Source organism: Antechinus flavipes, chromosome 1 (genome assembly GCF_016432865.1).
Source record: "Antechinus flavipes isolate AdamAnt ecotype Samford, QLD, Australia chromosome 1, AdamAnt_v2, whole genome shotgun sequence".
Classification (NCBI taxonomy): domain Eukaryota; kingdom Metazoa; phylum Chordata; class Mammalia; order Dasyuromorphia; family Dasyuridae; genus Antechinus; species Antechinus flavipes.
In genome coordinates, this window is record NC_067398.1 from 516,411,126 (window position 1) to 516,427,159 (window position 16,034).

Below are 16,034 nucleotides of genomic sequence, written 5' to 3' on the forward strand. Positions count from 1 at the left end.
CATTTCTCATTAATTAGGACACCTTGTCCCACTTCCATAACTTTACAGACTCTTCTATATCCCACTTTGTCCTTTATTCCTGGCCCATTAATCTACATACCTTGTCCCCAATACCATATATCTGTGCATTCTTCTGTATCTCACTTTATCCTTTTCCTTTCTCCCTTTATTTCTTTATAGATTTTTGGAGGTATATATAGCATATAGCTCAATGGTATATATATAATGTTCGCTATTTAATCAGTTCCTGATGTGATTAGATTTTGAGAACTATGTGCCCTCCTCCCTCCCATTGTTCCTCTGGTCAGTTCTTTCACTATAATCCATCTGTATAACATAATTACTATTTTTACTTTTTCTAGACAGTTTGGTTTTTCATTCACATAGACTCAACTCTGCCTCAATCTAGCTTTTGAGCTTCCTAATTAGTGATAACAATCTTACATATAAGTCATATATAAATAATTTGTTTATATTGAGTTCCTTGGAATTAATCTTTGATATTGACTCTTATATGTTAAAATTTCTATTAATTTTGTGTTTGGGAAAAAGTTCTGAAAATTGACAAGTTCTTTGAATGTCCTTTTAAAAATTTAATATTATTGATAATTTCATTACATATGATATTTTTGGCCACAGACCTAGTTCCTCCAATTGCCAGCATATATTATTCCAGGACTTGTGATCTTTTATTATGGCTACTGATAAATACTGTACTTTTTAATTATAACTCCAGCATGTTGATTTTTTCTTTTTTTTTTTTCTTCTTTCCTCTTTGATCTGAGAGTTGGAAAATTTTACAATGATTTGTTTTCCACAAATAATCTCTATGATGAGATGGTGATGGGTGTTTTTTCTTGTATTATCAAGGTTCTTTTCAAGCTTCCATTTAGTCCAATTACTCTTATTTTTTCTTTCTTTGATTTTTGGCCAAGTGACTTTTTAAGGTTACTCTTTGGGATAGAAAAGGTCCTTTTTTTAAACTTCACGGTTCTCTGAACATGAACCTGGTCTTCTCCATTCCCAAGGAGTTTCTGTAATTGAGTTCTTTCTTCTTTTCTAACTTATTTATTTAATGAGAACTATTGGTATAAGCACTTCTAACCCTGGGGTGAGGGTAATGATACCTTCACTTCAGCTCTTCCTTCTAACCTGGAATCCCAAACCAAAAGCTCCATACTCTTACAAGTGCCTGCAGATAGCAGTGTCCCTACTTTTGCACTCAATATGATGGTTCTTTCTCACCCAGGGCAAGAGCTTCAGACAAAACCTATGAGCCCCAGGATTCCTACTGGGAATTTCAACGAGGCTAGCCAGGAGATGTTTGTACTTCAGACGGGTTAACTGAGAACTTTCTGTTGGTCTTCTGGGGTGTCCCAAAAGAATCTTTTTTCTGCCCCAAGTCTTCTTTGTTTTTCACCAGTCTATATTCTCCCTGAGGTGTAAAATTATTTGTTTGTGTGGGAAATAAGAATAGCATGAATTTTTCTGACCTCTGCCAATTTACCAGAATCTTCTACCAAAATTACATTTAAAATAAATGCCAGTACATGCATGTGGAATTTAAGGTAAAATTTCAGGTCATGTTATTACAGAAGAATTTGATTATCATTGAAAAAGGGAAATGGCAATAATTTAAAACAGGCATAGATTCACTAATAATAAATCATGAGATTAACCTTATTTCCTCTTGTGACAGAGTTTCTAGATTAATAGAACAAAGGCTTAAATAGTACATCTGAATTTTTTTTAGCACTCAAGTCATCATATACTTAGCAAAAAAATCCCCAGATAAGGCTAGCCCAAGGTTGGATTTTCTAGAGATATAACCACCCAAAATCATATTTTCTAAAGCCCAATGTGTTTATCTTTACTAATAAAGAGAATAATGCAATTCATTTAACACAATGGGGAAATTGGAAATATCAATATATAAAGTGAATTCACCTTGTACATAGTCATAAACTAGGGTGCAAAGAAAAACTTATACAGATGTTGAACCTATTATTATTACAAAGCAAATGAATTAGATGCCAATAGAAAACGGATATCTGGATAATAAGACTATGGTAATATGTATCTATCTATAATTATATAATTTTGTGTGTGTGTGTGTGTGTGTGTGTGTGTGTAGGGGAGAAAGAAACAGAGACACAGAGACACACAGAAAGAGACAGACAGAGAGAAACAATCAGAGAGAGAAAGAGAAAGGAGAGAAGGAAGGAGAAACAGGGATGATGAAGGGAGAGAGAAAAAAAGAAGAGAGGGAGAGAAACAGAGAAAAAGGGAAGGAAAGAGAATGTCAAAGTAAAGGTTGGTGAATGACAGTGGGAGGGGTATATATGGAATAATGGGGACAAAGAAGTATATCTCCATTTAACCGTCTTTTGACCAGTTTCTATGCTTGAAGTGTATTGGTAGGGAAAATGAATAAGTGATGCACATAAAATACTAGACAAGGAAGTCAGGGATAATTTCCTCTCCTTCTCCCTGAGGGAAATCCAGTTTTATGTGATTACAACAAGAAGAAAAGATTTAATAGGAAGGTCAAGTAGTTAACAATAGAACTCAGATTCCAAACAGCAGAATGAAAGAGAGGGTAGAGGAGGATATGAATACTGAAAGGGTAGGTATAACATCTAAGACTATAGCAGTAAGAAATGGTGACAGAGAAGAAAAACTTGTAACTATGGATCATGTGAATTTGTGTCAATCAAAACTACAATAGATTGCATCATCCTTTCCAATAACAATGGGATTTGATTTAATTTTTAATTTTTCATTGATTCACCACACAGGCTTCTTATCTGTTTTGCTTCATTCTTTCTACATAACCAACTCACTGTGATATAAAAAAAGTTAGTCTAGATAACATTTAAGAAACTATATAATACATTATCAGTCTTAAGCCTTTTCCTTACTTAGAATCCACAATTTAAAAATAAAATAGAAAAAGATCATTATTTCTCCAAGCATTGTTAAATGTCTATGAAGCATGGGAAAGGTCAGTATAAGAAGCATAATTAAGGGTATTGTGGATGTAAGCACATACAGCATCTTGTCAGTGATAATTTGTTTCAATAATGAATATAAATAATATCAATCTGGTAATATGTGATAGGAAATTGAGACAAATAAATATGGAAAAATACATATTTTAAAGTAAAAAGAAACCCAAGGTAAAGAGAAACACAGGATGGTTGTAATTTGAACAGTGATGTAAGAGATAATGAGAGTAAATGTACATTGGGGTTGATTTGTGGGATTGAGAAGATACAGATTCAAAAGAGTAACTTCAGATTTTGGCAAGTAATAACGAGTTTAATATAAGAATCCCTAGGGAGTATCAACTGCCTACTTGAAATATATAACCTGCCTTTATATTGGTTAAGTCTAAATTATTCTGTTTTTTCTCCCAGTAGTACTCAATAATTACTGGGTAATAATTTCACTGGCTATTGAAACAGAAGAAAAATGGTGATGATTTCAGTCAATCAAAAAAAAAAAACATTTATTCAGAACTTATGATCATTTAGGCACTATATTAAGAACTAGTATTCCAAAGAAAAGCAAAACTATGGTCATTCTCCTCAAGAACTTGCTATTCTAATGAGAGAGATACCATGCAAATAACCATGGACATATAAGACATTTACATAATAACAGTTTGGGTAAAAGGCAAAAAAAAAAAAAAAGCACCAAATTTCTAATATATTTAATATGTGTGATAATCATTTAGTAGAAGTACCTTGAAAGTATATATTATTTAAGTTTTTTGTTTTGTTTCAATTTTATGTTTTAGTTTGTTTCAATACAGAGTATTTAATAGATGTTTGTTGAATTTAATTATACAAAATACTGTGTTCCTTTGTATAGCCTTGAAAAATCATACAAAAACATGTATTTTTCCTCACTTTAAATAAAATAGCTTTCCTAATTTTCAAGACATTACCTTCCACAAATGACTCTGGATAAAACTTTGTTCCTCAAAAAATCTGTCAAGATGAACTGAAAAAAATCATGATAGATTCATGAAGGAAGGCAAAATTACGAATTACATGCATAATGTATTTGAGGGTTATGATAAAAGGCCACACAAAACATATAAGGCCAAAATGTATTAATGTCTTTGAATTTATTTTGGAAAAAATTAGTATTCACTTGATCATAGCTTGCCATGTACTCCACACCTCACTACACCAATTGGGAGACTCACTTCTATATTGAGATAAGAAGAAAGATAATAAAAATGTCAAAATCTGATGGGAAAAAAATCCAGAAAGGTTTGTTCAAGATGTTGACCTTTTGATTTCTGAATTGGGGTTGCTTACTAAAAAAATGAGATTTTCAGAGCAAACTGAAAGTAACAAGATGAAAGAACTGAATTGATTCAAAAATGTGTGTTTAAAAAAGAGATTGAGAGAACATTTTAGGCAGTTGCAGCTGGATATATGATCCTTTTTTTAGCTAGATTATAGACTGTATCATACTGGCATTTAAATTGAAATTTACAGCTGTGCCACAGCACACCTGCTTTTTAAATTCTGTATTTAGATTAATTCAGATTGGTCAAAACTTACCACACACAAGGGGAAAATGGAGGGTCTTGTAGTAATCTTATTATATATATTGTGGCTCTGACTTCCAACAACATCACATTTTGAAGGTGAGATATTTGCTTTAGGAGAAACCCTTTGAAACAAAAAAAAAAAAAAATATTCTCTTCATCCCCAATAAGGATATTTGGGATTCCCCAGAGAAGACTCCATGTTACTCTTGAATTTCAAAAGTATGCATCTCAATGTCAAACAAGACAATTGGTTATCCTTAAAAAATTTCAGCTGGATAAATGGGTTGAAAGATGGGCTTGTCTTCACATTGAATTAAAGTTGTTGTTTTAGTAAAGTTTTTGGAAGCTTTTGATAACTTAAACCCCACTCTCCTATAAATGTGTGGGTGAGTAGAAGTTAGCAGAATTACAGTTGCTTCTCCCTGAATTGCCCCCTTATATTATGTTTAAAATTGTTGAACCTGCTGTCAAAAGTTTATTGTGAAGAGGATGACATTTCAGGAGTAGGCCTCTCTTAAAATTGAAGTTTTTTCCTTAGGGATGACTTTCCTTTTGCCATGGCTGGAGGTCTCAATAACAGTGTCTTTATTGCAAGGATAATTTAAAAACACATATACTCAGTGCTTGCAACCTCCTCCACAAATCCCCTTCCTCCCACTCACATACCAAATATTACTCAAAAGCTAGAAAGGAGCAGAACCTCTAACTACTGATTAATGGACAAAGACCAGAGTACAAATGCCTTTCTAAGGAAAGGTGCTGTAATTTTGATTGAAGTTGTCCATTGATATTCAAGAGATAAGCAGCAGATTAGAGCATTTACTATAAGTCTATATATTCAAGCATAGTCTTTTCCAATAACTATGACTGCTTTCTGAATGATCTCTGCCCTTTATTCTCAGTGCCCTGAGGTTAGAACCAGAGCACCACAGGTTCCTTTGGAATTCACTGAATAGGAAGAAAAATCACAGATGATAATGAGTTTTGACATCTCCACTAGGACTTTTATGTACAAATTCAGGCTCTTTCCACAGGTCTTCTCCTTCATGGCATCACAATTTTTATAATAAGATATTTGCTTTTTTCAGCCCTTTTTTTTCTGTTTTGCTTATTCTCAATATTACATAAATATAGGAAAACTGTCCATGGTGAAGTAAGTAAACCAGTCAAATGAACTAAAAGTCTTGTGCTAGATATGCATAAGAAGTATTTGCTCATATTTAAGTATACAAATTTAAAAAAAAGTCTGAAATCTATGACTATAATGTCTCAGACACTGCTGTGCACTAGAGATATAAATACAAAGAATGAAGTAATCTCTGCTCTTAAGGAGTTGAAATTCTAATGACTATTTGAGCCACTTCAATGAAGTGATATTTTGTTTGAGGGGTTGTTTTTGTGATTCTTAAAAAACTATCACTCTAGACTAATAAAGGCAAATTCAAATAGAAATGAGAACTATGCAAGAATCCATATATAATGATCCCTGGAGGTATATTTTAATTTCATTTTAAATCTAAAATTATCTATATTTTATTGTAATTTTATTTATTTTGTTAATTATTTTCCAATTATATTTTAATCTAATTCAAGCAGCTCAGAATTTTTGTAGATGGCAGGTGCCCTGTGGCACTAATATGATACTTCTATCCTAGAAAATTGAAATTCTCTCATCACCCACCATATATGTGTTTGTATATGTATGTATACAGATCTATTCAAATGTGTATATAAAAATGTATATACACATACAAGCCTATATATCCATATGTTAAATATACACATATAACTATATGTGCTTATACAGTTATATCTATATACATCCCTAAATGCTTGATTAATTTTAACTACTCAGCCATGTTCCTTCAAAATATAATAATGTATATTTTCAGTTTCCATCTTTCTGCTTTGGAAAAAGTAAATATGAACAGGATAGTGCTCAGCCAAAACTACATAGGAAAGAAGACAAACTACATAATCATGTTATCTGCATAAAATATTTATTATAATATCTCATAAATCTATGGTATGTTGTCATGAGTGCTGGACTTGACTTTAGACAAGCACTATTCCAAGCCCAGAGCACATCTGTGTGATTTAAAGCAAGCCATTTCATTTGATTTCACTTTCCTCATCTATTAAATGAAGGCATAAGGTTCCATTTAGTTCTATACCTATGATCTTTTTGCCTGTGTGTGTGTGTTTGTATGTGTATTTCATTGTGGCTGCAGGTCATAACTCTTTATGTCTTTGTAGATAGTCTATCTGAGTTATGAAAGCTAAAAATTTCACCACTTGATGTAAGCTTCTTTGAACTCAGCTACCCTGGCCACCACCATATCCATCACTATAGCTAGGCCTATGCTAAAATATTTCCCATTTTTGCATGGCCTTCTAAAAGTTGAAATATCTCTTTATATTCTCACAAAACTCTGCAAGGTAGATGGCATTATTATTTCTATTTTATAGCTAAGTAAACTGAAGAAAGAGAGATTAAATGACATAGCTCAGAATCTCACAGGCAGTAAATGTCAGAAGCTGAATTTGAACTTGTCTTCCTGATCCCAGGCCTATTAATCTACTATTGCACCTACATGCCTACAGAGGCTTTCTGACTCTCAACCTGTTTCTTTTGTTCATTATAGAATGTTTCTGCTCTATCCTTATTAACAATTTGGAAGTAGCAAAACATTGTTGTGTGACCATTCATGAATGTAACACCTTTGAGAGTACTGTTCAAAAGTACTAATTGTTTAGTTTTTTAGGAGAAAAAAAAAATTTGTATAAAGTATAATGTTAAGGAGCAGGTCAATTCTCTCAGAGCCTCCACAGCTGTGGATCATAACATCTGAAGGAGTTGCAAGGCAGCCTCTGCTGACAAGTGTTGTGAACTGGGAATGAGATAAATTGGAGGCAGAGGGAAGAGGAAGGAGGTCAGACAATGCAACAGCCTCTCAGTCAGAGATCAGACAACAGCAACTGTCTCTCAATCTCCTTGTATCATCCTCTCACAAGAGGAAATCCATTCTGCAGGTCTGGATTGGATCTCCAGCAGCCACTGTAAGGTGGCTCCTGTGTATTCCAACAGTATAATATTTGGAAAGAGTATTCATTCACTATCTCTTGAATGTTTCAGTACTTAAGAAGTATAGAAACACTCAAATTACAATCACAACATACAGCCAATCTGTTATTCCAAAAGAAAGTAGGAAAATGAGGTGTCATCAAAAAATTGTATAAAAAAAGGAAAATGACTTGTATGTACAAAACTATTCATAGCAGTTCTCTTTGCAGGTCAAAAAATGGGAAATTGAGTGGATGCCTAACAATTAAAGAATGGCTCAATAAAGTGCAGTATATGTGATGGAATTTTATACAAAGTAATAGCAATGTTCTGGGATGACCAACTATAAATGATTTGCTATTCTCAGCAATACAATAATCCAGGAATACTTTGAAGGCCTTATGAAAAATCCAATCCTTACTTAGAGAATGCATTGGTTGTATCTGAATACTTATGGAAGCATGAATGCACATGTGGTCTCTTAATTATAGGTGAGAATAAAGGAGAGAAGCTAAAGCTAAAAAAAAAATTAAAAACAAATGTAAAAAAAAGTTTTAAATAGAAATGGGTAAAAATAAATAGATAGATAGATAAATGAACCTTTATTATAGAGGTTTCCATAAAGAGAAGAAGTGAATAGAATACTAAACTTGAAACCAGGAAGCCCTTAGATGTGGAGACATGGGCAAGACATTTAATATCTCTGAAACTCAATTTTCTCATCTACAAAAATGGGAATAATAATTGTTCTTAACTCAGTGGATTTTTCAAAGGATTACATGAGATAAGTAAAATATTTTGCAAAACATAAAATGCCATAAATATTTAATTTAACATTTTGGTGGATTATTTTTATTTTTATTATTCATGTGCATTAAATGGTAAGCTTTTTAAAGGTTCAAAACATTTTATGAAAGAAAGAAAGTTGGTCTGATCAAGTTAAAGCCAGAGAAATGAAAGTGAACAACTAGAGAGTTCCAGCAGTACTCATATGATGTTGGTATAAATTAAAGAAGCCTTCTATGTTGGATGGATCCTAAATGGAAAATTTCTAGGGTAAATGGATGAAAATTTCAAAGGATGATTAGGTACAGAGAGATTTAAATCTGCAATATTGCAGAGATCAGTGTGGTCACAAATTGCTTATAGTATTTAAGAAATTGTATGTTTCCAATGCCAGAGACTGCTTTAATGTGTAAAATTTGTATGTAATTTACGTCAGTGGTTTACAAACGGGAACAAGAACAAAACCCACTATAATTTTGTGATAATATGTTGTGGTTGTGACTGTTGTTGTTGATTCATATCTATCCTAAATTTTAGCCAGAATATGACAAAGATATTTTAAAATTGAAATGGCAAACTAAGGTTTGTGGTTTAAAAGGCAAGAATTATTGAATATTCCTTCAGTTGAGAATATTCAGCACCTTCATTCCTTTTTTTGCATAGGGAATAAAGCAATTATCTCATTTAGAATAAACTCTTACAAATTCCCAGTTAAAACTATAGTTTGAAGTTGAATTAAGTTATGCATATGTATCTTAATGTACTCAATACTTAAAAGTGACAGTGCTGCATTGATTATACATTTTGTATTTATACAGAACATATACTAGGAAATATTGGTCATAAATATTTTCCTTCATTTTCATACAGTAACAAATATTTTTAAATTCAGGAAACCTTTGTGAGCAATTTATGCACAAACAAGAACATTGCTATCAAGAGTAATGGCTTGGGAATAGAGCTAAGATGATAGAGAGTAGACAGGCCTTTGTCTGAGTTCTTCTTGGCTTCCTTCAGATCAACATAAGATCAAGCCTCTGAATGGATTTTGAAGTGACAGAAACTGCAAGTAATTGAAGTGAAACAAATTTCTAGCAGAAGATATTTGGAACAACTTCAGACAAGATCTGTTTCAATTGGGCATGGGAGGAGGCAAGCAAAACAGATATAGCACAGGGACTCAGAGTGCTGTGGCATCTGCACTATTTGAAAATCTACTGGAAGGCTCTTAGCCAAAATACAGCAACAATGGCTACTCCATCCTGGTTTAGAAGCCAGTGGATCAGCACACTAGCTCTGAGACATCCAATGCAAATACAGAAGGCAAATAGTGAGCTTCTGAAACACTGGAAAACATGGGACTAGGCCACACCCACTCAGCACAGGAAGAAAGCCAGCCACACCAGCCCCAAGGCAGCTAAAAGCCACTGTTGCTTGTAGAGGAAGCTTGAAATAATTTCCCCTTTGTTCTAAGATCAGACCTCAACCTTTAAAAATGAGCAAAAAAGCAAAAAGAACTCTGACCATAGATAACTTTTATAAATACAGAGAACAGATCTCAAATTCTGAGAACACTAAAAACAAATAATATCCAGGTGAAACCTCAAAGAGTGATATAAATTGATTTCCATCTTCCAAGGTTCTCTTGGAAGAATTCAAAAAGAATCTTAAAAGTGAGTTAGAAAAGAAATGGTGAAAGGAAATAAGAGCTCTGGAAAAGGAAACACAGAAAAATTATTTGAAGAAAATCATTCCTTAATAGTTATGGAAAAATGGAAAATGAAATCAACTCTTTGAAAAAGAGAATTTCAGAAATGGAAAAAAAAAAAAAAACAACAATGAACAAAAAACTCATTTAAAAATTAAATTGGCCAAATACAAAATAAGGTTTAAAGGCTAATTAAAGAAAATTATTCACTGAAAATTAGAATTGAACAAATGGAAGAAAACAACTCAATGAGATAAGAATCATCAAAAAAAAATTTTTTTAAATGAAAATAAAATAGAAGAAAATGTAAAATAACTTATTAGAAAAACAACTGGCCTGGAAAAATAGGTCCAAGAAAGACAATCTAAGAATTACTGAACTACCTGAAAAACATGATGAAAAGTCAATCTAGACAACATATTTCATGAAATCAAGGACAACTGCCCTAATGTCCTGGAACCAAAGAGTAAAATAGCCATTTAAATCTTTCAAAAGGCATCTCCTGAAAGAGACCCCAAAGTGAAAACTTCAAAGAATATTGTAGCTAAATTACAGAATTATAATATTGAGGTGAAAATAATGTAAGTAGCCAGAAAGAAACAATTCAATATTGAGGAGCTACAATCAGGATTATTGAGGACCTAAAAGCTTCCACTTGAAAGGGCTATAATACAATTTTAAGAGGACAAGGAACTTGAACTGCAGCCAGTAATCAACTACCCAGCAAAATTAAGCATTCACTTTCAGGGGAAAAGGTGGACATCCAATGAAATAGGGGATTTTCATTTATTTTTGATGAAAAGACCAGAGATAAACAGAAAATTTGATCTTTAAAATCAGAACTTCAGAGAAGCATAAAAAGGTAAAAAAGCAAGAAAAAAAATCTTTGTTTTTTAAAGATTAAAATATTTACATGTCTATATGGGAAGATGATATGTTTAACTCTTGAGAACTGTATATTTATTAGGGGTACACTTAGATGGTGTAGCTAAATTTTGACCTTACTGTGATGATATAGAAAAGAAGCTATAAATGGAAAAAAAAAGACTATACTGGAAGAAGAGGGGAGAGGAGATAAAATTGTGTAAATTATGTAATATGAAGAGTAAGCAAAGACTTATTAGAGATGTGGAGAAAAGTAAGCAGGATGAGCATTGAGTGAATCTTACCCTTATCGAATTTAGCTCAAAAGAGAATATGAGACATATTTAGATCACAGAGAAATTTGTCTCATCCTATAGGGAAGTAGAAAGAGAAAGGGGAAAAGAAAGGGAGAACTAATAGAAGACAGAACAGAAGTAGAAGCAGAATGAGATAAAAGAGGTTGGAGAGGTTGTAAAAAGGGAGTACAGATTGAGGGAGGTGGTGGTCAAAGCAAAAACATTGATGAGAGGGAAATGGGGGAAAGAGAAAAATGAAAAAGAACCACAGAAGATAGAGCTAGTAATTTTATCTGTGATTGTGAATGGGATTAACTCTCCCATAAAATGGAAATGGAAAGCAGACTGGAGTAAAAGCCAGAATCCTACAATATGTTGTTTACAAGAAACATATTAAAAGCAGTGATACATACAGAGCTGGAACTGAATCTGTTTTGATTCTGAGCTGAAACTTGAGCTGAAAAAGGGATAGTAATCCTGATCTAAGATAAAACAAAAGTTTAAAAAAAACAGATCTATTAAAATAGATAAGGAAGAAAATTATATTTTGCTATAGGGGACATAGATAATGAAGTAATATCAATACAAAACAGATGAGCACCAAGTGGTGTAGCATCCAAGTTCCTAGAAGAAAAGTTAAGAGAGCTGCAAGAAAAATTAACCCCCCCCCTTTACTAATGGGGGATTTCAATCTTGTTCTCTCAGAACTAGATAAATCAAACCACAAAATACATAAGAAAGGAATTAAGAAGGTAAATAGAATTTTAAGAAAATTAGGTATGATAGATCTTTGGAGGAAATTGAATGGAGATAAGAAGGAATATAATTTTTTTTCAATGGCACATGACACCTACACAAAAATTGACCATGTATTAGAGCAAAGAATCCTCAAAATAAAATGCAGGAGGGCAGAAGTAGTGAATGCATCTTTTTCAGATTATGATGCAATAAAAATTCCATATAATAAAGGGACAGGAAAAAATCAACCAAATATTAATTGGAAATTAAATAATCTAATCCTAAAGATTCAGTGGGTGAAACAACAAATCATAGACATAAGCAATAATTTTGTCCAAGAGAATGACAATAATGAGACAGCATACCAAAATTATGGGATATAACCAAAGCAGTTCTTAGGGGAAGTTTTATATCTCTAGATGCTTACTTGCATAAAATAGAGAAAGAGAAGACAAAGGAATTGGGTAAGCAATTAAAAAAGCTAGAAAAAACTAATTTTAAAAAATTAAATAAAAAATATGAAATTCTGAAAATAAGAGCAGAGATTAGTAAAATTGAAATAAGAAAAATATTGGTCTAATAAACAAATCTAAGAATTGGTTTTATGAAAATGAAACGACAAAATAGATAAACCTACAATTAATTTGATTAGAAAAATAGAAAATCAAATGAATAAAAAATTGAAAGGATGACCTTTCCATCAATGAAGAGGAAATTAAAGCAATAATTCGGAGTTATTTTACCTAACTGTATGCCAGCAAGTCTAATAATCTAACAGAAATGGGATGAATATCTATAAAAATATAAATTGACTAAATTAATGAAGGATATAAATTATTTAAACAGTCCCATTTTAGAAAAAGAAATTAAACAAACTATTAATCAACTCCCTAAGAAAAAATCTCCAGGGCCATTTGGACTTACATGTGAATTTTACCAAACATTTATAGAACAATTAATTCCCACACTATGTCAACTATTTAGAAAAATGGGAAAAAGAAGTCCTAGCAAATTCCTTTTAAGACACATACATGGTATTGATAACTAAACCAGGTGGGGTCAAAATAGAGAAAGATAATTATAGACAAATTTCCTTAATAAATATTTCTGCAAAAATCTTAAATAAAATACTAACAAAGAGATTAAATCAAGATATCATATATAGGTTTGTGAATGATTGAGAAGGGGAGAAACATGATTTTACAAACTATTTTCTACAGTACACATACATTTTCATGTCCTCACAACCTATTGAAAGGGAAAGATAATATAAGATCATATTAATTTTTATGTTGATTTACTTAAGGCATTGCCTTAATTAAAATTAAAATATAGATACAAAGACTTACTTAAAATAAAAGTCTTCTTCAAATTCATTAAATCAAATAAATTTCCATGAAAGATGAAACTGGGCAGGTTACTTTGATCAACAATTCACTTTATATTGACATGAACAAAATTATATAGCAAAGATACTAATGCTCATCCAATATATTTACAAATGCCAGAGAAATTATTTTATTCAAATTCCAAACAACACAAGTATTTCTCCAATAAGATCTCCAAGGTTCATCTTAGCTCATTACTTTCTACTATTTGTGCGAAACCTCCAATAACATAATGATATCTCTATAGTAATCTATATAATTATGAAAGGTATTAGCCTAATCCTACATATCAGAAAAACAAAATGGATGGATAAAAATATCTACATTGTCTAAACTGTAACATGATAAACAGAAAACAGCTTTTTAAGTCTCTCTCTCCTCTCTCTTTTTCCCTCTCCCTCTCCTTCTCTATCCATATATACAAATAAATGCAAACATTATACACACACACACACACACACACACACTATGTCACTAAAATATGTCACTAAAAAAGGAGACTGATTAGTCAATTATCTACAAGTAGTAAAAATAGAGAAAGAATTTGACTCACTTTCATCTCAAAAATAATAAAAGAAGCAATAGCAGGATTCTAGCAGATTAAATGAATCCTGGACAAGTAAGACCTGAAAAAATATGTTTCAAATGTATGGAGATGAGTTCTTTTGAATAGAATATTCCCATTGGTAACATTATACTTCAATAAAACTAGCCAGGTAGTGTGTTTAAGGTTGGCCATTGTTATGTACTTAGTGACTAATCAAATCAGATGACCCCTCCCCCCTACAAGGTATTCTATTACATAGAAATTTTGTCTTTTGTTTAAAAAAAAGGAGGCAGTATGTGAAGCAATCTTAGTGATTACTACATTAACTTACTCAACTTTTTCTTCTGATATTAAATATATGCCTAGACTCTATTTGTTTTAGAGACCTTTCATGAATCAACGTGGCTGAAAACATTTTTACAAAACAAAAATTCAAAAACTTTTCTGTGATAACCAACTGTCACCACTATCTGCAAAGTCTCTAATATAAGTTGGGCAAGTAACTCTCATGTCATATAATAAAAAATCACTTCTATGAGAAAATTGTCTGTGAAATGAATTTCCAACATCATGGAATAAAAGAGTACTGGGTTAGTGCTCAGAATAAATATATTCTTTTTCTTGTTTCTCCATTGATAATTTTGTACCTATGCAGAACATATATTAGAAAATGTTGGTCACAAATATTTTTCTTTTCTTAAAGAAATTATTCAGTTTTTCTGTTCCTTCATTTTTTTTCATTTGTACAATAAGAGTCAGAGTCCAAGATTTTCCCTTTAGTTTTACCCTTTCAACTATGGGTATTCTAAAAATTCTATAAGAAGACTGAAGTTCCAAAGACTTCTGGATTGAGAACTAAAAAGTCCACACATGAGAGAGAGGCTATCTAATGAAACCTCTTCATTGTAAGGAAGTGGGATTGAGGGGTTGTTAGAGTTCAAATGTTGGAGTTCCTGTTCTTCTCAAGGCAAAGCCGGTTTAGAGGCTTGGAGCCCTTCGGATCCAAAGGTTCTGTCCTTCAGCCTCTGCCTCTGCTTTCTTCTGCCTCCAACCAAGACAGAGATGGAAGGTCTCTCTTATCTCCTTCTGGGGAGCCCAGCCACCAACTTGCGGCGGAGAGAGGGCTTCTGGCATCGCTCCACTGAAATCCGTCAAAGTGTTCTCTGCACCAGAGTCGTTCCTCTCGAGTCCAGCGCGATCAGCCAGCCAAGAGGAAAAAATATATTCTGCCATAGATCCCTCATCGCTGGCCTTTTATCTGCCTCTTCTGAGAGAATGGGATTATGGGTTTTCTCCCATAGTGCTCTCTGGCCCAATGAGCTTTAAGGGAGGTGTGGACTCCCTGAAAGTAGAAAGTCTACTTTGTGAAGCTAGCATACTTGTGGACTCCAATGAGTAAAGGTGGGAACGCAAGCCTTGTCTTGATTAGTTCTACTTAGTACCTTGTTTCAGGTTCTGGCCAAAACATCTTCTTGTAAGATTAGATCAACTCTAATTAGTTAGCAGTTAGTAAGGATTCCAACAAGGGGTGTCAACTCTACATTTATAGAACAATACAATACAAGGGTATGATCATGTTTAAAAATCAAGCTCTTAAAAAAATAAATGTATACCCATGCTTTTCTAAATTTAATATGCCTTATAATTACTTCCTTAAGACTAAATGTGAACAATAAAATTATTCATAAAAACTGCCTATGTATGAGCTATGAATGAAAACTATGTGCATTTAATAGTTGATTCTAACAATCCAGTTAAAACTGGCTACAGTATTCTTCTATGCCTTAGTCAAAGATATCCATATTGCTAAGACAGTCAAGATTTTGCACTCTGCTGACATATCCTTTTTATCCCCAAGGATACATCTATACCTCACTGAGGCACTGGAATTTATTGTTAGAAGAAGATTTCACCAATCTAAAGATAAAAACAAAATTGAAATCTGATTTGTTTAGTGTTACAGTTGGTACGTTAGGGCATATAATGACTGGGAAAATGCAAGGTAAAACAACTGATAGAAATGCTTAAAGAGTTCACAAAACCATTCCCTTGGATATAAAATTTTACATAGGA